The 26173-nt window shown below is 32.5% G+C and overlaps 11 non-coding genes across 11 annotated transcripts; all 11 read right to left on the minus strand.

The window, feature by feature from the left end:
• Positions 1–7686: 7686 nt before the first annotated feature.
• Positions 7687–7758, minus strand: TRNAE-UUC (transfer RNA glutamic acid (anticodon UUC)). Its single transcript has one exon. It is a non-coding gene; the product is annotated as a tRNA-Glu (tRNA).
• Positions 7759–10481: 2723 nt separating this feature from the next.
• TRNAE-UUC (transfer RNA glutamic acid (anticodon UUC)) lies at positions 10482–10553 on the minus strand. Its single transcript has one exon. It is a non-coding gene; the product is annotated as a tRNA-Glu (tRNA).
• A 337-nt stretch (positions 10554–10890) lies between these two features.
• TRNAE-UUC (transfer RNA glutamic acid (anticodon UUC)) lies at positions 10891–10962 on the minus strand. The gene has a single exon. It is a non-coding gene; the product is annotated as a tRNA-Glu (tRNA).
• A 337-nt stretch (positions 10963–11299) lies between these two features.
• On the minus strand, positions 11300–11371 carry TRNAE-UUC (transfer RNA glutamic acid (anticodon UUC)). Its single transcript has one exon. It is a non-coding gene; the product is annotated as a tRNA-Glu (tRNA).
• A 337-nt stretch (positions 11372–11708) lies between these two features.
• TRNAE-UUC (transfer RNA glutamic acid (anticodon UUC)) lies at positions 11709–11780 on the minus strand. The gene has a single exon. It is a non-coding gene; the product is annotated as a tRNA-Glu (tRNA).
• A 337-nt stretch (positions 11781–12117) lies between these two features.
• Positions 12118–12189, minus strand: TRNAE-UUC (transfer RNA glutamic acid (anticodon UUC)). Its single transcript has one exon. It is a non-coding gene; the product is annotated as a tRNA-Glu (tRNA).
• A 335-nt stretch (positions 12190–12524) lies between these two features.
• TRNAE-CUC (transfer RNA glutamic acid (anticodon CUC)) lies at positions 12525–12596 on the minus strand. The gene has a single exon. It is a non-coding gene; the product is annotated as a tRNA-Glu (tRNA).
• Positions 12597–12894: 298 nt separating this feature from the next.
• On the minus strand, positions 12895–12966 carry TRNAE-UUC (transfer RNA glutamic acid (anticodon UUC)). The gene has a single exon. It is a non-coding gene; the product is annotated as a tRNA-Glu (tRNA).
• A 1619-nt stretch (positions 12967–14585) lies between these two features.
• TRNAE-UUC (transfer RNA glutamic acid (anticodon UUC)) lies at positions 14586–14657 on the minus strand. The gene has a single exon. It is a non-coding gene; the product is annotated as a tRNA-Glu (tRNA).
• Positions 14658–14843: 186 nt separating this feature from the next.
• Positions 14844–14915, minus strand: TRNAE-UUC (transfer RNA glutamic acid (anticodon UUC)). The gene has a single exon. It is a non-coding gene; the product is annotated as a tRNA-Glu (tRNA).
• A 2246-nt stretch (positions 14916–17161) lies between these two features.
• TRNAE-CUC (transfer RNA glutamic acid (anticodon CUC)) lies at positions 17162–17233 on the minus strand. Its single transcript has one exon. It is a non-coding gene; the product is annotated as a tRNA-Glu (tRNA).
• Between the last annotated feature and the right edge of the window lie 8940 nt (positions 17234–26173).

Genomic DNA, 26173 nt, shown 5'->3' on the forward strand with positions numbered 1-26173 from the left:
GCAGAAATAGGAGCAACCATAATTTTACTAAAAGAAGGGAGAGCTCCAGGACCAGACGCAGTACAGTCTGAATATCTTAAACTTCTTGATGATGAATCTTGAAGAATACTATGTAAAATCTTCAATAATATCTTTGACACAGGCAATATTCTAAAAGATTGGCTAGTATCAGAATTTATTACTTTAGCAAACAAACAGGGAGCGAAAAAGTGGGGAGAATATAGGCTAATAAGTCTAATGAGCCATACACTAAAACTTTTTCTTAAAATTATACATCGTAGATTATATATAAGCTATGCGAAGAGAGAACACCAGACACACGGTTGGGATTCATGAAAGGTGTATGTACGAGAGATGTACTGTTTAGTCTACAGGTATTATTCCAAAGATGCAGAGATATAACTTGCGATATCTACACCTGCTTTGTAGACTACCAAAAAGCATTTGACACAGTTCAACAACGAAAAATAATGGACCTTCTAACAAAAGCCCAAATAGATAATAAAGACCGGCGTATAATAAAAAATTTATGCTGGAACCAATCAGTAACAATAAGAATAAATCTTGGAGATGAACCGACGGTAGCGATCCAGATTTTGCGAGGTGTTAGATAAGGATGTATACTTTTACCTATATTATTCAATCTATACTCAGAGGAAATATTTAGTGAAGCCTTGGAAAATTGCGAACATGGAATCCTTTTAAATGGAAAACGCCTAAACAACATCTGCTATGTAGATGACACCATTATTTTTGCAGATAGTTTAAATAGTTTACAGAAACTAATAAACAAAGTAAATGGCGTAAGTAAAAGATTTGGACTACAAGCAAACATATCAATAACTACATTTATGGACATCATCAAAAATAAAAGTAGAGACGTCCAAGTACTTATCAAGTCATACCTTATCGAAAGCTTTGCTTACGTCTAGAAAAACAGCTCCTGTGTATTGTTTGTCTGAGAACTTATAGCTCGCTGAAGTGCTCTGATCTAAATCCAAAGTGTACAATCTTACTGATTGCAGGTAATAAGCTTATTGGCCTGTAATTTTGCGGGAACGCACCGTCCTTTCCTAGCTTAGGTATTATAATAACATTGGCCTCTTTCCATCGGTTTGGGAATTTATTGTATCTTACTATCGGATAGATTATATTTTTCAGGAATACTTTAGAACCCTATTTGTTATTTGGTCTGGTCCAGGTGCTTTTTTTGGCGAGGTATTTTTAATTAGCTCATTTATCTCCTCCGGTCATGTTGGTGGAATGTTTTCGTTTGGGTCCTTGGGCTTTTCTCTTTAATCTTCGACTTTTTCCTATAAAGTCGATGTTTTCGTCTGGGTGGTAGTTTATTGTGCACTCCCTCTCGAGAGAGTAGTTCTCATTACCTCTGCTTTTTCTTCAGTGGAGTATACTATTCCTTTTTCTCCGTATATTGGAGGGATTGGTTTTCTGTCCTTTCTGGATATTCTTTGGAGCTTCCAAATATTTTGCATATTTGGACCTTGTTCTTCCATGTCTCGAATATGGTTTTCCCAACTTTGACTACGGTGTTGTTGTAGTGCTAGTTTGGCCTCTCTATTTAGTCTGTTTGCTCTGTTTTTGTCCACCTGGTTCCTTGTCCTTCTCGCTGTCTGCTTTGCTCTGTTCTTTTTTCTTATTAAGTCATTTATTTCTTGTGTCAAGTCTTTGAATCTTCCCGTGTGTATTGTTATGGTGTATAATAAACTAAATAGTCGTTTTATATTTTACAACATCGGATGGTTTCTAGAGAACGACTACCTGCAGTCGGACGTGTACGAACTCATCACTATATAGCCCCTCATAAAATTATTAGACCCTCGGAGATATAGTAAACTGATCACCGGCATCCTTTGGAGATTGGTAAACTCATCACCGCAGATAGGTAAACTCATCACCGGGATTTTTGCCTGGTTTCTAATGCGAAAGATTGCCTCTTACCTGTTATACTTCTCGTTTATGTGATAATTTAATAAGTTCATAAATTATTTTAAGTAAGTTGCTTTAAAATTTAACTGATATATTAATATGTCTCACGGTGTGGCCTATTAGACGTATCTGCCAATTTAAATGGTTTTGAGATCTAAAAATTTAGTTGCATAGGATTTCGATAGTGAACTTTAAAATGAAAATATTTGTCAATATGTGCTATTTTTGTTTATATCGGAAGTAGTCCCAACTTCGTTATTTGATTTTCATTGCATTTTTATATTTCTCATTGAATTCTCGAGATAATTTGCATACATTCGATCTAAGTCTTACCGTTTTGGCGTTATTTGACTATTTTGAAAATAATACACGATTTTGGACAGTTAGTAAATATAAAATATCTGAAAAATAGGAAAAGCTAAAAACTTGAGTGTGCTATTAGTGCATTGAAGTCGAAGGAAACCTAATTTTTTACACGTGCAAAGCTTTAAATTTTATGGCATCAGTGGCGGAAATTTTTAAATTTGAATTAATCAGCAATGCATTTATTATGACAGAATGTATCAAAATGCTTAAGTACAGCTTCCTGTACTTTATCTTTCAATGACTTGTACAAAGATCCCACAATTAGAGTGCTTTTAAAAGCAATATTTTTACATTTTTTTGGTTAGTTTTCGCCATTATTTGTAGGAGTCAGATGAGTTGTTCATTTCATTTCATAAACATCATGACAACTAACCTCAATTAGTGTAAGATACAAAATAATTTTTATTCTGTAATTTGTACTAATTTTGTTTATTGTAGCACCCTGATGATGCAAATAGAGATTTGCGAATGCTTGGTAGTTTAAAAAGAGTACTTCTTTGTCCTATCTTCGGCTGCACACCCAAATATATAGTTGTGTTTGTAGTCTAACTGATCAGCGTTGACTACAAGCGTTTATCGCTTTTTCAGTATATGTATATAAGAGTCCAATTAAGTTGGTACCATATGGAAAATTTTTTTATTTTTAGTTTTATGAAAAAAAATTTATTCTCTAGTTCTGAATGATCTAGAATTTCAGTCATCAGAATCAGATATTGGTATTCTTCAGTCAGTTACGCGGTTCGTTAAACAACATGAATTTTATTAAGACTTGAGAATATCCACAATTCATTTTTTTTTTTGACAAACCGCATATACAACTAAAAAAAATTTTATATCTGATCATTGTATTCTAGGTTTTAGATCATTAAAAACTTTTTATGTAACATAATTATTTTATATAACAAAATTCATAGAACTAAAAATAAAAAGGTTTCACATATGGTGCCGACTTAATTGGATACCCTGCATATATATATATATATATATATATATATATATATATATATATATATATATATATATATATATATATATACATATATAACAATGTGACTTTAATAATTTAATTAGAAATCTCAAAATATAATATCAGAAAAGGTAATCTACAGCAACAAAGTAATATTATGCCTTGCCTACAAGAAACATCTTATACAGTTAACTTAAAGAACTTAATTACACTGATTTTTCTCTGTTTGATCAGGATTATTCGCGAAAACCAGTGCGAAACAACTAAACAAAAACGGTATAACATTTCTACTCACCAGTTGTATGACATTTAGCCTTACACCCTTTCGTCGTACAAGTCCACAAAAGGCAATTCGATTTTTTTAGAGTCTTTCGCAATCAATTGAAATTTGAAATTATTGATAACCATCATTTTTTGTCCGCGTTGGCTCAGGACGTAATAAATTAGCAGTTCACTATCCATGTTGAAGAAACAAGGACAAATAAAGAGAAATTTTTCTTTTCGCATGATTTTAGGTAGCTATCAATAGAATTTTGTGGAATTCCCAAATAAAAACCAATAAATTGCAGTTGCATTTAAGACATCTGGATTTGGATTATTCTGTGAAATTACCAAAAACTAGCAGTTTGCTTGGATTTTATGCTCTATACCTGATCCGGGGTGCAGGTAGGCCAGTGATCCGTTTACCAATCTCTTAGGGTCTATTTTGAAAACCCTACTTTTATGTCGGTGATGAGTTTGTACTATGTTCGAGGGTATTTATGGTAATTGGTGATGAGTTTACGTGTACCCCTGCAGTCAACATTTAGTTATTATACTGTGCCGTGTGCAAGAATGAGACAGGATCGGACTACCTTTAGGTGTACTATAGATAGGACGTTGGGCATATCTGGCTGTAACTTTATCATTTTACTCTCAAAGTCCTCTACTTTAAAATAAATTATATTTATAGTTATTTTATTTTATATTTATATATCTCAATTTTCATGAATTAGGCACATAAAATGAAATTAGACAAACTTTTTGTGTTACCTAGTAATAAAACAAAATGTGTTTAATTTGCATTTTGAGAACGATTTCCAATCAAGTCGAGGTCGAAATGTCACAATAAACGTATTTTAAACTAAATATATGGTTAATTCCCAATAAAGATAGTAAATAACACAAAAATATCCCAAGAATGTAGCTTCAAAACGATATCCCTTAAATTGTAATAAACAATGAAAAGCTGTTTATTAACTTTTGTTCTGTTTTGTAAATAATTTGTAAAAATGTGGTATGGTATGTTAAAATGTTTCTAAAGAAATATTGATGTTTTAACACTATTGTTCAAATAACTATTTTTAGAAATCGTTTTAGGTCCTTCGCAAAAGCAGAACTATAAGGATGAGCCATTCTCATCTCGTCCCCATAAAGTCAATCCTGCCGCTACACTGAACGACGTTTTTCAAAGAATTGGAAAGAATAAAAGATGTTAAGTGCTACCATCTTTCGTTGATTTATTGACTTTTTCCTTTTATTTTCACAGTTAGATCTGTAAGATCTTCACGGGTTGTCGATTTCTTTGAAGTGGAAATGGAAGTTGGCTGTTTCTCTTTGAATAGAGGAAAAACACAGCTTTCTGAAGTAGTTCGTATTAGGTAGGAAGCTACCACAGACAAGTTTAATAGACGCCCAAGCAATTATTTTCAAAAACTCTGAGATTTTCGATGTTTTAAAAGCATGTAATTTATTTTTTGTTATACCACAATTTCAAAAATTAAATATCTTAAATTTTAATTTTCTAAAGAAGACAGTAACAAATATCATTATTCCCTATTGTCACGTTGGAAACAATCTACTTTGTGTATTTTAATTAAATCAGTGCCAATTATTTAACGTTTTCTTTGACAAAATGTTCACAAATATTATAACTTCTAAGTTATAATAAATCTTAAGATTTCTTGTGGACAAAGTCGTGTTAATTTGGCTTGTATCTCTACATCTTATCATTATTTCAGAAAATTGTTGAATAATGACCGAAAGTTTTATCATTAAAAACACTTTATCATTTTTTTCTTCAAGAGCCTTCTCCGAGCAAGTCCTTTTTTCCGTCCCGTTGTGGAAGAAGAGATCTCTCAAATAATAAAGTCTTAACACCTTTCACTCATCTTATTAATTTAATTCTATAAGTTGGAGTATTTCAGGAAGTACTAAAATACTCAAAAGTACTAACTATTTACAAAAAAAGTGATTGAAAAGGTTATCGAACAACAATTTTATTCCTCTTTTGAGTCAAATAATTACTTTAGCAACTCACAATATGGATTCAGGAGTGCTCGTTCTACTACGAACGTGGTATTTAATATTGTGAGCGAGGTGATTGAGGGCCTTGAACGCGGCAAACGCATAGCAATTTATCTTTGCGACTTGTCGCTTTTGACTGCGTTTCATACGACATTTTGCTCCACAAATTAAATTACTATGAAATCAAAGGTATCCCTCTTAAGCTTATGGATAAGCTGGGCTGGGCAAAGTCTACATACTCTCAGGTGCTCCACGTTCTGTATTTCCCCACATTCACAAAGTGCGTCGCTGTCTGTCTTGATGTCCCGTTTAATGAGGTTCTGTTTTACAGGGGCAACACCTGTGCGTATGCGATTGAGTGTCCGCCAGGTTCTCCAGTCCAGGTTCATTCCATTAGGTCGTTCTGGATGTAGAGGGAACAGTTCGGGTGGTTCGACGCTGACATTTCTCATAAACCTTTTCCTTGATTACAAAGGTCATCAGAGTAGACAAAACTCTCAGTATGAGGGTGCATTGGTTGGTCGTTGGTGTAGATGTTAAATAAGGACGGCGCCAGAACGCTTTCTTGAGATAGGCCATTTTTTTTTGGGTTCTCCATATGCTCTTCTTTCCATTTAGCACAACGTAGAAACGTCTATTACACAACAGTGATCTAATGATATTTACCAGGTCATAGTCAAGCACAGTGTTATATATCTTAGCAAGGTTCTGTGATTTATCGTATTATAGGCCGCTGTGAGGTCTATCAAGGCTACTCCCACTATCCCTTTCTGCTCAAATCCCTCCTCTATGTATTCTGTTAGGTTCAGCACTTGGCCTGTACATGATTTACCTGATCTGAAGCCTGCTTGTTGTGGCATTAGTTTTGCATCTAATGTTTCCTGGATGCGGTTTAAAATGAGGCGTTCATACAATTTATACAAATGGCATAGCAGAGATATCGTACGGTAGCTACTCGCTAGTTCAGAGTCTTTCCCAGGTTTCGGAAGGGCTACTACTTTTGATTTACGCCACAGTTTTGGAATCTGGTAGGTATTAAACAGCTAAACTATAACAGTTTCGAAAAAATATAAAAAAATATCATCTGAAACATTGTTTTACTGCCCGGAAGAATATATGACTCATTGCAGAACATCCAGTGAACTGCTTACCGTGACTTTGCCATAAATCTTTTTCTGTTTAATATGTGTTTTTATTTGTGATATATTTAAGTTACGTTTTATATTCCTTTTTTATATAATATGTATTTTTTTTGACTTGCTACAAACAATATTTGTATTTGTTAAGTTGTTAATTTTAATTTGTTAATTTAATGCATACCAATTTTGATAATACCTTTAAACATCAACCATGTAATTGGATAGACTTAAAAATTTACTACCTTGGGAACTCTGTTGCAGTAAGTAATTTTAATATATCGAGGATATCGAAGCAACTCGATAATTTCAGATAATCAAAGACAAGCTTCTCGTGATTTGTAATACCAAACGAAATCTTTGAATACATAACATGTTGAAATAATGAAATGAAATGTAGCCTTAAATCGTGGTGTGTCAAACTTCTTAAGGAATATTATCGAAAAACAAGGAGCATCTGTCATGTCCTTAGGAATACATCCAAGTTCGGTCACGATTTTTATAGCTTCTCCTCGTTTACGTTGTTAAAGATGCTAATCGAGTAAATTTCTTAATATAATACTTACATATTTCTATAAGGTTTATTTTATGTTAACGAAATAGTAACGTAAAGGAAGATATGAGAGAGCGGAACACATTTTTTTTCCTTTATTGTATTTAAACTTATTAAAGAAGTTTATAAGTTGAAGTTTATTTTATAAATTAATTAAAGAAAGCTCGAAATCACTTCGGAGTTAATATAAAGCTTAAATACCAATCAGGGATAATAGTATAATGATTTTGGTCCGCATTTGATTGATCCTGTTAAGAAGTTTTTCAATCCAGGAGTTTTTCTGCTTTTTAAAATTTTCACAGATTGTCTGCCAGTTTTCATATTTCTGCTTTTTTAAGTTTTTATTATAAAATAATTTAATCTACTTTCGGTAAAGGGTTTAGTGAACGAATTGGAATCAAAGAATTTCTATTTATTAAATAGAAAATATTTTCCGATACCGGGAATCGAACCCGAGCCTCCTGGGTGAAAGCCAGGTATCCTAGCCACTAGACCATATCGGAGTGAGGACCAAGTTTTTCTATAGGCCATGCTTGAAAATACAAATTTGTGTTAATTTCAATTCAATACGCGGAAGAATTGCTATAACTTAGTTGGACCACTGTTAGTTGTTCTAGTGATAATATTTTAGCCAGGGCGTGCGTCAGGGAATTATAGTGCTTTATTCATTTATATTTATAATAAATGTTATCATTTATATTTTATAATCAGAAGAATAACAAAGATAAAATTAAATTAATAAATGTTAGAATGAGGTTTTCCAACAACATAATATGTGAATTCGTTATTGTAATGCATTGAATTAATAAAATTAAATTAAATATGTAAAAATTGTTTTAAAATTAAATGTAATATCTAATGGCGGTTTTCCACCAAACGGACAAAATAAAAACAAAACACAAACTCGTGTCCAATAAAACAAAATAGCAACTTTTCACAAACTTTTTAAAGACTGTCGTGTTTTGAAACAGTTCGTTTTGTTTTTCGAGTCCCGAGTTTTTGAAACTCGAGTCTGTTTAGTGGAAACGGTCAGTTGTGTTTATTAATGGACTACCTCACCTCTGACGTCACAATGGGCGGGGTTTCGAAAACCTTTCTAAACATTTCTACACTAAATACAAGATAGAGCTGCAGTATCTAACTGCAGATTTTGATTATATAGAACGTATAGTTACATATGAGATATCATAAGGCACTATGAATGAAAATAAATTTATTATAGACACATTTTGATTTATTGACTTAAGGAAGACCTCTGGCTGAGTTCAAAATAAACAACTGATCGAATCCTAACATGCGACATAGAAAATGAAAGGGGATGGGATAAAGATGGACAAAACAAACAAGACCACTACCACAACGGCACTACACAACATCTTCGTTATTAATGGACGTATAGTTACATACGAGATATCATAGAACGCTATGGATGAAAATATATATATTTTTTTTTATAGCCCTTTTTCTATCCGAATTGTCGAATAAATTCCTCTCCCATTTCTCGCCATTCATCCCTGTTGTGTGCTAGGCGTTTCCACATTGGTCCTGCGATTATTTTGATATCGTCGCTCCAGCGCATTTGAGGTCTTCCTCTTGGTCTCTTCGCATCGTACGGTCGCCAGTTTCCGACTTCTTTGTTCCATCTACCATCTTCGAGACGTTCGTATCGTAAATAGATATACTATAAAACAAATTTTGATTATTGACTCAAGGAAGGCCTCTGGTTGAGTTCCAAATAAACAACTGATTGAATCCTAACATGCGACATAGAAAATGAAAGGGGAGGGGATAACGATTATATTAAGATAGACAAAACAAACAAGATGACTACCAAAACGGCACTACATAGCATCTTCGTTATTAATGGACGTATAGTTACATACGAGATATCATAGGACGCTATGGATGAAAATAGATTTACTATAAGACAAATTTTGATTTATTGAATCAAGGAAGGCCTCTGGCTGAGTTCAAAATAAACAACTGATTGAATGCTAACATTCAGCATAGAAAATGAAAGGTAAGGGGATAAAGATTATATTACGATAGACAAAACAAACAAGACGACTACCAAAAGGGCACTACACAGCATGTTCGTTATTATTGGACGTATAGTTACATACGAGATATATAGGGCACTATGGATGAAAATAAATTTACTATAAGACAAAATTTGATTTATTGGCTTCAAGAAGGCCTCTGGTTGACTACAAAATAAACAACTGATTGAATTCTCACATGCGCATAGAACATTAAAGGAGAGAGATAACGGTTATATTAAGATAGAAAAAACAAACAAGGCGACTATCAAAAGGGCACTACACGGCATCTTTGTTATTAATGGACGTATCGTTACACCTGAGATATCATAGCGCACTATGGATGAAAAAAAATGTACCGTAAGACAAATTTTGATTTATTGACTTAAAGAAGGCCTCTGGCTGAGTAGAAAATACTACTCTGGCCGTTTAAACCGGAAGCTCTTAGATATTAATACTCATAATTTCAACGCAATTTAAGAAGTTTTTACTTCTGGCGGCGGCACTTCTCAAAGTGCAATACCTTATATTTTTTAATACAAAATTTTCGTTTATGAAAACATTTTAAGTTAAGGTATATCTGTATTCAAATTTGCAAAATTTATGTAAAATGGGATTTCAATTTCTGGTAACATTTGTAATCTGGATCACGTGAGTTTTATTGTTTTTCAAATAAAAACTGAAAACATAATAATAAGTTACTACTTTTGATGCGAACTAACACACAATTTACTTTAAAAAATAAGTGTATTTGATGTTTCGATTACGATCGTTTAAGTGTCAAAAAAACGTTGCAATTACTGCTTTATTATTTTTGTCAAACCATAAGCTTCTTTTTATTTTACAGTAGGGAAGCTAATTTTGAATTTCCTTTAAAAATGAATACTAACATTGTATATTTTATCTTCGTTGTTCATAGTAAACAAATCTTTAATTGTACATACTATTTTATTAATTTGATAGGAAATAGGAAATATGAAAGCAAAACCGCACGCCTATGGAGTCTTACGTAGCATAGCCCGGTTTTGTATACTTTTAATGCACGTCGAATTTGAATGAACTGTAGATATTTAAGTTAGAGGAAATTTTTTTCTTTAATAACTAAGATTTGGTATTAAGTAAGAAATTTTGTTTCACTAAAAAATTATTTTATTTCTTTTCATTACATAGTGTCAAAAATAAATTTTTTCCGATACCGGGAATCGAACCCGAGCCTCCTGGGTGAAAGCCAGGTATCCTAGCCACTAGACCATATCGGAATGAGGATCAAGTTTTCCTGTTGACCATCCCGGAAAATCTTTATTTCGTACAATTTAAAGTAGATATTCATGTTAAGAGAACTTTTCACTTTAATTACTAAGATTTACTTTATTTATTTTCTCATTCCACTTCAATTATTTTATTTATTTTCTCACTCCAAATTTTCATGTTGATCATGCCGCAAAATATGTGGTTATTTCATTTCAACTTAAAGTATTCATGTTATGGGGACTTCTTGTTATTTAATTACGAAGACTTAATATAATCTAAGAAATTTTATTTAGATAGAAAATTATTTTATTTATTTCCATTTTTATAGTATAAAAAATAGAATTTTTCCGATACCGGGAATCGAACCCGAGCCTCCTGGGTGAAAGCCAGGTATCCTAGCCACTAGACCATATCGGAGTGTGGGCCAAGTTTTCCTGTTGACCATCCCGGAAAATCTTTGTTTCTTTCAATTTAAAGTAGATATTCATGTTAAGAGAACTTTTCACTTTAATTACTAAGATTTACTTTATTTATTTTCTCATTCCACTTCAATTATTTTATTTATTTTCTCACTCCAAATTTTCATGTTGATCATGCCGCAAAATATGTGGTTATTTCATTTCAACTTAAAGTATTCATGTTATGGGGACTTCTTGTTATTTAATTACGAAGACTTAATATAATCAAAGAAATTTTATTTAGATAGAAAATTATTTTATTTATTTCCATTTTTATAGTATAAAAAATAGAATTTTTCCGATACCGGGAATCGAACCCGAGCCTCCTGGGTGAAAGCCAGGTATCCTAGCCACTAGACCATATCGGAATGAGGATCAAGTTTTCCTGTTGACCATCCCGGAAAATCTTTATTTCGTACAATTTAAAGTAGATATTCGTGTTAAGAGGACTTTTTACTTTGATTACTAAAATTTACTTTATTTATTTTCTCATTCCACTTCAATTATTTTATTTATTTTCTCACTCCAAATTTTCATGTTGATCATGCCGCAATATATGTGGTTATTTCATTTCAACTTAAAGTATTCATGTTATGGGGACTTCTTGTTATTTAATTACGAAGACTTAATATAATCTAAGAAATTTTATTTAGATAGAAAATTATTTTATTTATTTCCATTTTTATAGTATAAAAAATAGAATTTTTCCGATACCGGGAATCGAACCCGAGCCTCCTGGGTGAAAGCCAGGTATCCTAGCCACTAGACCATATCGGAATGAGGATCAAGTTTTCCTGTTGACCATCCCGGAAAATTTTTATTTCGTACAATTTAAAGTAGATATTCGTGTTAAGAGGACTTTTTACTTTAATTACTAAAATTTACTTTATTTATTTTCTCATTCCACTTCAATTATTTTATTTATTTTCTCACTCCAAATTTTCATGTTGATCATGCCGCAAAATATGTGGTTATTTCATTTCAACTTAAAGTATTCATGTTATGGGGACTTCTTGGTATTTAATTACGAAGACTTAATATAATCTAAGAAATTTTATTTAGATAGAAAATTATTTTATTTATTTCCATTTTTATAGTATAAAAAATAAAATTCTTCCGATACCGGGAATCGAACCCGAGCCTCCTGGGTGAAAGCCAGGTATCCTAGCCACTAGACCATATCGGAGTGATGACCAAGTTTTCCTGTTGACCATCCCGGAAAATTTTTGTTTCTTTCAATTTAAAGTAGATATTCCTGTTCAGAGGACTTTTCACTTTAATTACTAAGATTTACTTTATTTATTTTCTGACTTCACTTCAATTATTTTATTTATTTTCTCACTTAAAATTTTCATGTTGATCATGCCGCAGAATATGTGGTTATTTCATTCAACTTAAAGTATTCATGTTAAGGGGATTTTTGTTATTTAATTATGAAAATTTAATATAATCTAAGAAATTTTATTTTGATAGAAAATTATATTAGTTATTTCCATTTTTATAGTATAAAAAATAAAATTCTTCCGATACCGGGAATCGAACCCGAGCCTCCTGGGTGAGAGCCAGGTATCCTAGCCACTAGACCATATCGGAGTGATGACCAAGTTTTCCTGTTGACCATCCCGGAAAATCTTTATTTCGTACAATTTAAAGTAGATATTCATGTTAGGTGACTTTTTTCTTTGATTACCAAGATTTGATATAATATAAAAAATTTTATTTAGCTAGAAAAATTTTATTTATTTTTATTATTATAGTATAATAAATTAAAGTAGATATTCATGTTAAGGGGACTTGTTTCTTTAATTACTAAGATTTGATATTATAATAAAAAAAATTTTAGCTAGAAAATTCTTTTATTTATTCTCATTATATAGTGTCAAAAAACATTTTCCGATACCGGGAATCGAACCCGAGCCTCCTGGGTGAAAGCCAGGTATCCTAGCCACTAGACCATATCGGAGTGAGGACAAAGTTTTCCTGTTGACCATTTCGGAAAATCTTTATTATTTTCAATTTTTTTTTTCTATAATTACTAAGATTTGATATTACATAAAAAAATTTATTTAGCTAGAAAATTATTTTATTTATTTTCATTATATAGTGTCAAAACTACCTAGTGTCGAACCACCTGGGTGAAAGCCAGGTATCCTAGCCATTAGACCATATCGGAGTGAGCACCAATTTTTTATAATTAGAAGGATGGTCTCCGTTACAGTGCTGGCGTGTTTTTTCGTTTCTTGCAGTCCTTTGTGTGGTTATATGGTTTTCCACAGTACGTTTTAGTGTGACCATATTCTTGACATCGTGTACATTGTGGTATATTTCTTTTAATTCTTGGTGGTTCTACCCTTATTTTACAATCATGTATATACTGTAGTTCTAATATTTCTTTGTTCGTTTGAGACTCGAGATCCGCAAAAATAATGGTAAGAGTTCACGGCTCAATCTGTGTCTAACATTTGTAACGTTCCTTACCTTATGACCCTTTTTCTGGATTGACGCTTTGACTTTATCTATCCGAAAGGAATGATGTAGATCTCGAATAACTGTTCTGTATACTCTCTCTTCCTTAGGTTGGTATATGTGTGGTGGACGATTTTTTCCTCTCGTACGTGATTTATTAGTTTTCTGTAGGATTCAGGTGTCTTTGGTAAAAAATTTTATTGAGTTGTTTTTTAAGGCTTTAGTAAACTTTCTACTTCTACTGCTTGAGCTAAAGTATCTATCATTTTGCTAAAGTTATTCCCATCATATATAAAAATTGGAGGGGGTTTTGAGATTAGTAGATTTTTATTCGTATTATTTACAGAGTTTTCCTTTGAAAGTGGCTGAAACATATTTGAGGGTGTAATTGGAGCTTCTTTTTTTTTAATCTTGACGTTTGAGCCTTTTTCTTTTTGATCTTATTGTTTGCATAGGTGTTTATTATTTTTAGAGTCTTTATGTTCTTCGTCTGACATCGAATCATATTCATTATGTGTTTCTGAATTGTTTGTTAAGTTTAAGTTAGCTTGAGAGTTTGATGTAGAATCAGAAAAGTTGGTTTGCTGGGCAACTTTTGTCTAGATCTGATTTTGTTGTTGATAATTATCAAAAGATATCATTTGGTTGACTGTTGGTTGATGTGGGCACAATGGTGGATCATGAGTATTTATTTGACTTATTTGGTAATACGGATGTATTATGTTTGTAGGGTCGTTCTGCATTACAGTTGGAACCTGCACTGTAGGGTACTAAAAATCACTTGATTCTTGTCCGTTCCTTGTTGGAAACATTTTCACTTCACTTAGTGCTCACTTTTATTTCATATTGACTGGATAAATAAAAATTTAATTATTTACCAATAATCAATCTAAAATTACCAAATCTCGAGAAGATTAATAATTAGTTAGCACAAGTACAATATCTTCAGAGAACCGCCAAAAATTAATATTTTTCCGAGAGAACCCCAAAATTCACATTAAGTTTGACAGTTATTTTGACAATTATATTGATCTAATATAAAAAATTTTATTTAACTAGAAAATTATTTTATTTATTTTCATTAGTATAGTATTAAAAAATATATAAAAAAATTTTTTCCGATACCGGGAATCGAACCCGAGCCTCCTGGGTGAAAGCCAGGTATCCTAGCCACTAGACCATATCGGAGTAAGAACCAAGTTTTCCTGTTGACCATCCCGGAAAATATTTGTTTCTTTCAATTTAAAGTAGATATTCATGTTAAGGGAACTTTTTTTAAATTTAATTACGAAAATTTATTATAATGTAAGAAATTTTATTTAATTACAAAATTATTTAATTTATTTTCATTACTATAGTACAAAAATAAAATTTTTCCGATACCGGGAATCGAACCCGAGCCTCCTGGGTGAAAGCCAGGTATCCTAGCCACTAGACCATATCGGAGTGAGTATCAAGTTTTCCTGTTGACAATCCCGGAAAATCTTTTTTTCTTTCAATTTAAAGTAGATATATTCATGTTTAGGGGCCTTTTTTTATTTAATTAGGAACGTTTAATATAATCAAAGAAATTTTATTAAGGTAGAAAATTATTTTAAACCATATCGGATATGTGTCAGTTTTCCAGATGACCAAGTCATAAAGTTTGTGTAATTTGGCTAAAAAAACAAAATTATTAATAGGTTTAATTTGTTTCTTTTCTATCTAGATTATACTCGTATGATGAAAGGTTTGATCAAGAATAAATTTATGTTTCTGCGTCTTTTGAGTTAGGTTGGTGCTGAACGAAAATGTTGGTCAGGAGATTCAATGTTAATATCATTTGTATGCACAAAAAGTGTGTTCTGATACCGGGAATCGAACCCGTCCTCCTATAATTTATATAACTTGCTATATATATATATATATATATATATATATATATATATATATATATATATATATATATATATATATATATATATATATATATATACATTTATATATATATATATATATATATATATATATATATATATATATATATATATATATATATATATATATCGGTTTCAAAACGTCTTGCGTCGTTGTCCGATGCCTAATTTTCTCGAATTTCTATCATTCCATTGTTCTTCGGTCAAGTCTCGGGAGCTCATTGCCTTTGTTATTCCCTCCTTCCATGTTCTTTTTGGTCTTCCTCGTTTCTTACGATTTGGTGGTATCCATTTCATGGCGATTTTTGGTAGTCTTGTTTCTGGCATTCTTTGAACATGGCCATACCATATAAGTTGTTTCCTTTCTATGTCTGTTGCTAGTGATCCATCTACCCCCATCCGATTCCTTATTTCATCGTTTCTAATTCTGTCTGCCCTAGATATTCGAAGTGATCGTCTAAATACATCCATTTCTGTTGCTTTGAGTTTTCTTTAATTGCTTTCTGTTAGTCTCCATGTCTCTGTACCACAGGTTAAGCTGGTTTTTATGAGAGATTCATATATATTGTATTTTCGTCTTTTACCAATTTCTGAGCTCCAAAGAACTCCGTTAAGGCATCCAATTGTTCTACGGGCCTGGGTTATTCGTTTTCTAATTTCCCTATTGTCTGTGCCTGTGGTGTCGAAATCAATTCCTAGGTAGGTATATTAAGTGCAGAATGCAATTTCGGTTGTGTCCATCTGAATGTTGGATAGTTCTGCGCCTATTGAGAGATATTTTGTTTTTTGTGTATTGAGTTCTAAACCCCACTTTTTGTATTCTTCCAGTAGTTTTCTGGCCATATATGTCAGGTCTTCTTTATCGTTGGCTATAAGGACTTGATCGTCTGCAAACTGTAGGGTATATAGGCAAATTTCTCCCAGGTCAATGCCCATTCGTCTGCACTTTCTCTTCCACTGATACAGTGCTTTCGCCACGTAGATTTTAAACAATGTGGGGGATATGCAACACCCCTGCCAAAGTCCCTTGTTTACAGGAATTTTTTTTGAAAGTCTATTTCCAATTTTTATTCCCGACGTTGATCCTTCATAAAGTTGTTTAAGGGCGTTAATTACTGTGTGGTTAATGTTTGTTTCCTGCAAAACTTTCCATAGCTTTTTAGCGGGTACAGTATCATAGGCCTTCTGAAGGTCTATAAACATAAGGTGGGTTTCTTGGTTGGTACTTGATCTTTTTTCTATTATTTGTTTCAAAACAAACACATTATCGGTGCAGCTCCTTCCCGCTCTAAAGCCAGATTGTTCCTCTTCTTCTTGTTCCTTATATTCTTGTTCGATAATGTCTCGAAGTATCCTTCCATATAGGCGACTTAAGGTACTGGTTACTGATATACCTCGATAGTTTGAGCAGTCCAGTTTACTTCCCTTCTTATGTATAGATGATATGAAGGATACTTTCCACTCATGCGGGACTGGTGCATCGTTTAGATATTGGTTTATACACCAGGTTAATCGTTCAAATAGTTTGTTATTGCCGCATTTGATTAGTTCTTTTGGAATTTCCTCCGGGCCTGCAGCTCGACCATTTTTTATATAATTTGCTTAAAAAAATAAAAAAATTAATACTATTAATGGGTTTGATTTTTTTCTATTTATACAAGAATATTTTCAAAGATTTGATTAAAAATACGATTGATTTGTTCGTCTTTTTTTTAGTCTTCATTATATACACGTACAGAATGGTCACACAAATTTTAATACATATTAAAAAGATTTTTCCGATACCGGGAATCGAACCCGAGCCTCCTGGGTGAGAGCCAGGTATCCTAGCCACTAGACCATATCGGATTTTAAAATTTATTCATTCTATTCGTGTTGTTTTTTAAATATTGTATATTTCGATTCGTTGTTGTGTTTAAAATACTGAAGGTAAGGTAAAAACTTAACAATTTCTTAAAAATCATAAAGAAGTAAGTCTTTTATAATCGTTGTCATTCTGTGTTTTATTCTGCTCCTTATATTAGGGACTATAGTCGTATTTGTGACGATGACTTTACCTTAGTAGTGTTAAGGCCAGTTCTTTTACAACATTGATCTGGTTAGACGTCTCTAGAGAAACAGACTTTTGAGTTATTTAAGTAAGTGAAAATAACATTTTTTTTTTAGTTTAAATGACGGAGCTGTATAAAAAGAAACTACAGGTCTTATTTGGTGATCAAGTCTGTATAGTTTAATAAAAGAGTATAGCTTAGGGGACTAGGGGTTCATAATAATGAGGTATTTAATAAATGATTCAATTTTTAGCTTGATTTGTCGACTTATGGCAGAAGCACCTTTTTAACAGCTCTTAAACACCCATTGACATTACTGGGCACCGCTGGACATCGATGAGGTGGTCCATCACTTGTTGGGGTATCTTATTCCAGGCTACTGCAACTTCGTGAATAACAGCAGCTAAAGTCTGTGAAGGGAGTTGCAAATTCAAGAGCCTGCGACAGATCATGTCCCAGATATGTTCAATTGGAGACAGCTTAATATTAATCCATAAAAGCTAAAGATTTACTGGCAATATGCGGTTTGGCATTGTCTTGTTAAAAAATCGGGTTTTAATGGTGTATGGAATAAGATTATGACTCCACTGCTTACTGAATATTCCATTGGGCTGTCATATTGCCTCTAATGAAAATTAGGGATCTGCTACCATAAGCAAATAGTACCTCAAACCATAACTCCCACGGTGTGGTGAACGTGCCACTCTCTTTCAAATTGTGGGTCACGTCTTTCACCGTGTCACGCTGTCGTATTCGGCGATATACCAACCATCCTTCTATGCTCTTAAAACCACTGATTTGCGATGGCTCGAGTACTATTGAATCTATCTCTTAGAGCCAGAAGTCTTAATCGACGATCTAGACGCTCTGCGGCTCCTTACTGCGTAAGGACATGTCGGTATTCCTATAAATTTTTCGTATCTATTAACCGGCTTTACGCAACTTGACGATCACTCAAAGTCACTTAGCTGAGACATCCGACGAATTCTGTGCACTCTAGGAACTTTGAGCAATAAAAAAGGCTTATTGATCAGCTACACGAAATTTAAAATTTAACTGATACCGTAAATTCACGAAAACTGAGTTCTTCTTTATCATCAAACAATTCATGCATCTTGACAGATAAACCTGAGTAGAGTAAAGTATTTATTTAACTACATATATATATAAGGTTCTTGAACTCCTAATTGGAGCATAGAGCTTCAGTGAAAACGCGCCATCGGGTTCTATTTTGCGCTAAGGCCTTCACCTCATTCCAAGACTTTCCTTGGCCTCTTATCTTGTCCATGATGGATCTTCTCCAAGTTTGTACTGGGCGACCTCTTTTTCTTTTCCCTTGGGGATTCCACTCTAGGGCAGTCTTTGCGATACTGGAACTATTTTTTCGGAGTGTGTGACCGATCCAACCCCACTTTCTGAACTTAATTTCATTTTGTACCCTCTTTTGTTCGGTCAGGTGTAGCAGATCTTCGTTTCTGATGGTGTTATTCTAGAATATACGAACAATTCTTCGTAAAAATTTGTTAACAAAGACCTGCAGTTTGTCTGTGAGGGTGTTTGTCACTTTCCAGGTTTCACATCCGTAGAGTAGAACAGACATGACATTTGATTGGAATATTTGGATCTTTGTGCTTGTAGTATACTCGCCAGATCTTCAACAGTGTTGAGCGTGCTGAAAGCTTGTTGGGCTTTTCGTATCCTAATACGAATATCGTCTTCTGTACCTCCGTTTTCTGTTATGACACTTCCAAGATACGTACAGTTTTCCACATTTTCAATCTCCATATTGTCGATAGTAAATAGCGTAATTTAACTACATAACAGATACAAATATTGTTTGTAGCAAGTCAAAAAAAAAATCATAGTGTATAAAAAAGAAATATAAAACGTAACTTAAATATATACAAACAAGAACACATATTAAATAGAAAAAGATTTAAGGCAAAGTTACGGTAAGCAGTTCAGGAATATTCTGCAATGAGTAATATATTCTGAGCAGTAAAATCAATGTTTTAGAAGATATTTTTTATAACTTTATCGAAAATATTACAGCTTAGCTGTTTAATACTTTTTGGTAAAATATTGTAATAGTCATAATTAAGACAATTGTTTTTTCTGAAAGACTTAATCTACAGCGATTTGTTCGTAGCTAGTGACAGTTTCGCGTATTGTGAACATGGACATCATACTTCTTTATTAAATGGGCACGTTTTCTGTAAATTTCAGTTAGTACTTGAAATATCAACAGAGTAGGTAGGGGCATAATTTTGAATTTGATAAAGAAAGGTCTGCAGTGTTCTAGATGACTAACCCCTGCTAACATTCTGACAGCTTTCTTTTGCATTCTAAAAATTTGAAGTACATTTGTTGAATTGCCCCATATGATTACACCATAGTTTAGGTGAGAGTGTAATAAAGAAAAATATGTCATTTTTAATGTTTTGACAAAGTTTAAAGTTGACAACCTTTGATAGTTGGCGAATAACAAATAATGAACTTAATAGCTTTTTCTTTAGTTGTAAGATATGAGCCGACCAGTTTAGTCGATTATCTATGGTTATTCCCAATAGTTTAACAGTCTCTTTGTTATCTGGATTATTGCGTTAATTACTTGCAGATATAATCAAATTTTCCATTTTATCAGAGTTAAGTTTTAGTTTGTTTGCAGTAAACCGTGTGCTAGATTTAGTAGAAACTTCCTCATGAGACATTTTTAAATCATCATTATTTTTTCCTGATATAACGTATGTCGTATCATCTGCGAATTGTATGGTTTTGTACGGAGATATGAATTTAATCAAATCGTTGACATAAATAATAAACAAAAGAGGTCCTAAGACCGAACCTTGTCGGACATGATTTACGGATAGAAAATCGGAGAGATGACCTTTAGACACTACCGCCTGGTGTCTGCCACATAGATAAGAAGTTATAAGCTTAAGAGGAATACCTCTGTTTACAGAGTAATTTAATTTGTGGAGCAAAATGTCGTGTAAAACAAAAACAAAAGCCTTCGACAAGTCGCAAAGAGAAATTGCTATGCGATTGCCGCGTTCAAGCCCCTCAATCACCTCGCTCACAACAAATACCGCGTTTGTAGTAGAACGAGCACTTCTGAATCCATATTGTGAGTTGCTAAAGTAATTATTTCACTCAAAATAAGAATAAAATTGTTATTTGTTAATCTTATGTATAAATACATGTAAATATCAGTTTTTGATGAATCGCCTTTTTTGTAGATTGGTAGTACTTTTGAGTATTTTAGTACAACTGGAATTACTCCAGTTGATAGAATTAAATTAATAAGATTAGTGAAAGGTAAGTTTCTTTTAAAATTTTGCTATTAATTTCGTGAAGGTCCCTACAATTAGAATTACTAAGAAGACTTTGATATTTGATAGACCTCTTCTTTCACAATGGGACGATAAAAAAAGAACTTGCTCGGAGAAGGATAATTTCTATAATTGAAGAGGACGTCGACATTAATAGTGGAAAGAGATGTAATTATATTCTCTGCAATTGTATTAAAAAATTGATTTATTTAATAAAATAAATATAATATAAATAAATATAAATGTAAAATAAATATTTTCCAGCAGTCTTTAGGTTTATTATTAGAATTAGTAATAAAATTACAGTAAGCTGCCTTTTTAGCAATTTATAATGGCCGATTATATTCAAATTTTTGTTGTTTATATACTTTGAACAAATCAGGATCCTTATTTTAGTGGCATTTGGAATGTGTTTAATAAGAGAAAGATTAGATCTGTAAGACCTAAATTCATTACTAAACCAATGCACGGGTGTTTTTTCAGCAGTTTGTCGTACTTTCTTTTAGTGGAAAATGCTTTAATATTAAATTGTTATAAGTTTCGTTAAGAAAGAATGTCAAAAAAACAGGATCGTTATTAATATCATAGAAAATACCTGAAAATTATATTACTTGTTCATGGAAAAATAAATTAATATTTAAATTAATGAATTTTAATAAATATACATAGGTGTTTATTTTTTTTTATCATTCGGTATTAATTGTATAAAGATTTAGGAATCGGTGGCTTCACTTTGTTATTAAAAGTGGTACTTTTAAACATAATTATTGCCAGCTGAACAGGAAACATCCTTTTACGCTAATTTTGTTGTAACAAGTAATTGAAGACATAATTAATTATATACATAATGTAAACTGATATCATACTAGGAAATAATCTCCGTGAATGGAATATTAACTGACCAGCAATAGCTTCATTTGCTATCATTATCAGATAGCTATTATCATTACGATGTTCATAATGTATGTAAGTGTGGTTCAATAACTATGCAAATTAAGAGGCCTCGAGCTGTAATAGAAAACCAGGTTTCTTGAAATAATTAAAATAGTTCTTATTTACAATTTTATAGCTTTTTCCAGATGAAAGAAAACCATCTTTTACGTTTTAATATTAACATTGAGTGTTAAAATATGAGTTTAGTTTTATATTCTTCTTCTCACAGTGTAAGTTACATATAAAATCAGGTTAATTTATTCTTAAATTAGATGAGGAAGAGAGAGTGGTTGAAGGACATCTTTAATTAGATTGGGGAAATAATTTTTTAAAAGCTGAGATTTCAGAGCTTCCAGAAATGGCTATATTCTTTTGTTAGCTCTTATAAAAAGGTCGAATGGTTAATTCAATATAAACACTGCGTTCAGATGTAACTTAGGCTTGTTTTGGTTACCAATAATTCCTCTTATGCGCTCCTTATCGCAATACGCCAGCTTCTGAACCCCAGCTTTTTAGTACTCCACCTCTACAACCTCACACGCATTCATCCTTACGTTTACCACACCCCCTCGCTCCACAGAAAAAAAGGAGCACCTGTTCCTTGAGGAAGCACAGCCTAAATAAGGTTGAAACTTGGATCGATCAATGTAACGTAAATAATTGTATTGCCTGGAAAGTCGGTGAAGATAAATAGAAAGAGAGTTGAGGAATCTGACTTCAAAAAAGAAATGTACTTTAAGATCGTTCAGATTTCTTATTAGGTTAACTAGGCGGTTAGGTACACCCATATTTTTCATTAAACTGAAGAGGGAGTCCCATTTTACTGAATCGAAAGCCTTTGTGTACTCTACTAAACAGAGTAGCATTTGTATGTTGTGTTCTCCTGCTTTTTCTGTTTTATCTGCCTGGTGTTCGGTATCTCCTTTCGCGTTCCTATACTGATACGACAGGTACCAGGAAAACCCTGGTAACCCTGATAAATCCTGGTAACCCATGAATCCGCATTGTTCTTCGGTTAGCTTTGGAAGTAGAAAGTTCATTAGCCGTTCATTGATTATATGTAGCAGGATTTTGCTTGCACGAGGAATAAGGGCAATATTTCTGTAACTACTGCATACAGTTAGTGGTCCTTTTTTATGGAGAGAGAAAAAGGTTGATTCGCACTAATAATAGAACGGGGGGTAGGTTGTGGGTAGGATTGATTCTTAGATCACTTGGGGACGTTATAGAGAATTTCTTACATTAATTGCGTTGTGCATAGGATTGTAGTTCTTCGATGGCAGAATGTTGTCAAAGAACTGGATGTCCTGGCCATCAATTGTGATGGATACGTGGGAGTTTCGGAAGGTAGTTGACAACACTCGCGATAATGAGTTTTTGGCAGAAAATAAAGAGGAGTCAAAAATTTTTTTAGAAGACTTTTTGTTTTGTTTTATGAACCGTCTCAACAGCAACACTCACTGTTAGGGAGGGGTTTAGGCTCTTCTGGCAAAAGTTTCTTGATTTCGTAAACTATCTGGTATGTTTCCAGTCTAACCCTTTTCCGTTGCATACAATAAAGTTTATTCATTTAAGATGTACATCATTTAAGTAATTTCCTGTTTTTCTCTTCAGTATATACGTTCTTCTTCTTTTTACTCGGTGAAGTTTCGTTTAGTTGGCCTTCAATTAATAGTGGTAAAAATTTATAAATTTTGGTTTTTGTTTTGTTACAATATAATCAAAAAAATTCTAGTTTTGTGATAATTCTTAATTTATCGGATTCTATATTTATCGGATATTATACCATACACTTCATCCATCTCACCCAAATTATATTGCATGCTCCATATATTTCCCCATTACTCTATAATAACAATCCTTACTTAAAACTTAAAGTACTAGAGGTACTTAAAACTATTAATTTTCACAACTACTTCATCATCCAAAGTTATCGTTTTATTTGTAATAACTACATCATATCTGAACATCCCAAATAGTCTATTTTTGTCCTACTAATTTTTTCCTCAAGAGCTTGTTTCAGTTTTTGTTCTAAATACCCCTTTCTCATAAATCTGACTAACTCTTCAAAAATATATTTCGATATATTTCCATCACTTTAAACGAATGCATCTATGATTCAACAATATTTAGCAATTATTTTATTCCAGCATAGTTGTTGTCCAGTACCATTTTCTTCAGAAGATGCAACTCAATACCGTTGACTAACCTTATTCTTCATTAAGGGTTTCTCCTTAAATTAATAGTTTTATCGTAGACCACAACTTTATTGCCGGTATCTTTCACATTATTTACATAGCCCATATTAATTTTGATGTAAACTTACACTGCAATACCTTCAAAAAATTTAATAATATAGTTAAAACCATTGTTTTACATTTTTTGTTCTAAAACTTCATTTAATAAAAATGGTCATTTACTACATTACCACATATTCCTTAAATTGTTTGACACAAACTTAATCGTCTTAATTATTAAGAACCACAAGTTTTATCGTTCTGTTTTTAGCAGTTAAAAACATAAAAGGAAACCAAAGCGAATCCGAGTTGGAGAATTGACTTTCATTTCCGTTAAGTCACCGGAAAAATAATTACACGGTATTTGATTTTCTTGAACAATTCCCAATCATTTACACTGTGTTCCCAGCAAACCAACAAGAATCGCCCGGATTTCAATTAAATAAATCTCTACGGTTTTATTTTCGCAAAAAAAACAATTGGCAGAAATAATTTCATGGGATTGCATTGTCGAGATGTTGTGAATATAGCTGAACTCCTGATGATAATCAACGCATCAACGAACCTAAATTAACGCATCTTAGATAGTTTTTAAAAATTTAAATTATTACACATTTTAGTTAGGTGAATATTATATTCTCTGAAGTACTTTGTCCGGTCTCTCGGTTTTTATTTTGTGCTATATGTAAAACCTGTTTAGCTCTTCTTATGTATGTCAATTCTCAAAGGTTTCGGAGCCATGATTGTTGTTTTCTTCCAATTCCGCAGCGTCCTTCGATTTTACCCATAAGTATTGTTTCTCACCAAATCGCATGAACACTAGCATGAAGCAGGATTTACATATGAGCATTCAAATACAACCGGGCGAGGCCGAGCCGTTTTGAGCAGTACTACCTACCGCCAATAGGGATGTTCACTAATTTTTAAATATTGTTAAATTCAATAGGTTATAACATATATAAAAACATAGCAAACATAAAATTGTTTAAAAATATATATTTCTTAAGATAAATCAATTCTTAATTTCAATTCTGATGGAGGCTAGAAAAACGGCTCCCCGCAGCGAGGCTACGGTGTGTGACGTCAGCAGTCGTATCGATAACTTGTTTTGTATACGTATTTACGAAGTGTGACCAGTTCTTTAAATATTTAATCACTGATAATGAAGCCAATTAAGTGGTGTTTTGTTCCTGGGTGTCTAAATACATCTAAAAACAATTCTGAGTTCTCAATTTTTATTACAGTTCCAAACAATTTAACACTATATTCACATAAAATTGTCAAACCACAGGTTTTTATATCTGTACCTCGGAGGGATACTCTACAACACTATGTCCATTTTTTCAATTTTGACAATTTTACAGACTAATAATTAACTTTTATAACTTTATTTAAAGGAATAGAGCACTAGGTCCTAAACCATTTGCTGATAAAGAAAGTGACCTTTAAAAGAACACCAAATCCATTTTTACTTAGAGGGATAAAACACCATGTGGACTTAATGTTTTGTCCCTCTACGCATGTGAATTACCTCCGCGCATATCTCTATGATGAGAGGTAGACCGTTAGTGATAGTGATCTAATAATAATACTTTTGCTATTTATGGTGTGTTTACAGTGGTTTGTTACTAATAATAAGAACAATGAACCATAATTCTCGTAGGAGAAAGATTCTTGAAGTACCTACTAAAAAGTTCTGCGAATTCTTCTACTGCATTTACAGGTAAGCTACCTTTTTGCTCATTATTTTTAAATTATTAAAAAACATAACCTCAAAAGGATAATGTAGTGATTTGATACCAACCTTAGACTAGCAATATTATTAAATCTTTTACAACCAATATTATACGCCTTGTTTAATTTCAGAATCAAATAATACACCAAGCAATGATGTTTTAAATGAAGAGCATATTATTAGAGATGCCTTGAGTTGTGATAACGAAGATCAGTCTGATATAGAGAAAAGTTCTGATAAACTATTCGTAGTGGAAATGAAATAAGATTTGCATTACTAAAATGGGCAGATACCGTCATTCCTGACGGTAACATAGAAGAAATCATACTACGGTCTTACAAATGTTACGGTCAGAATAAAAATGTTAGCATTAATACTTGTTTAAAAAAGTAAAAAATTATCATCCAGAAGTTTCTACTAAAGAGTAATACCCACATGGAGGCGGACACTGTTCATGTGCTGATAGAGCGAAAGATAAAAAACTTAACATTTCTATTTAC

Source organism: Diabrotica undecimpunctata, chromosome 6 (assembly GCF_040954645.1).
Source record: "Diabrotica undecimpunctata isolate CICGRU chromosome 6, icDiaUnde3, whole genome shotgun sequence".
NCBI classification, from domain to species: Eukaryota; Metazoa; Arthropoda; class Insecta; order Coleoptera; family Chrysomelidae; genus Diabrotica; species Diabrotica undecimpunctata.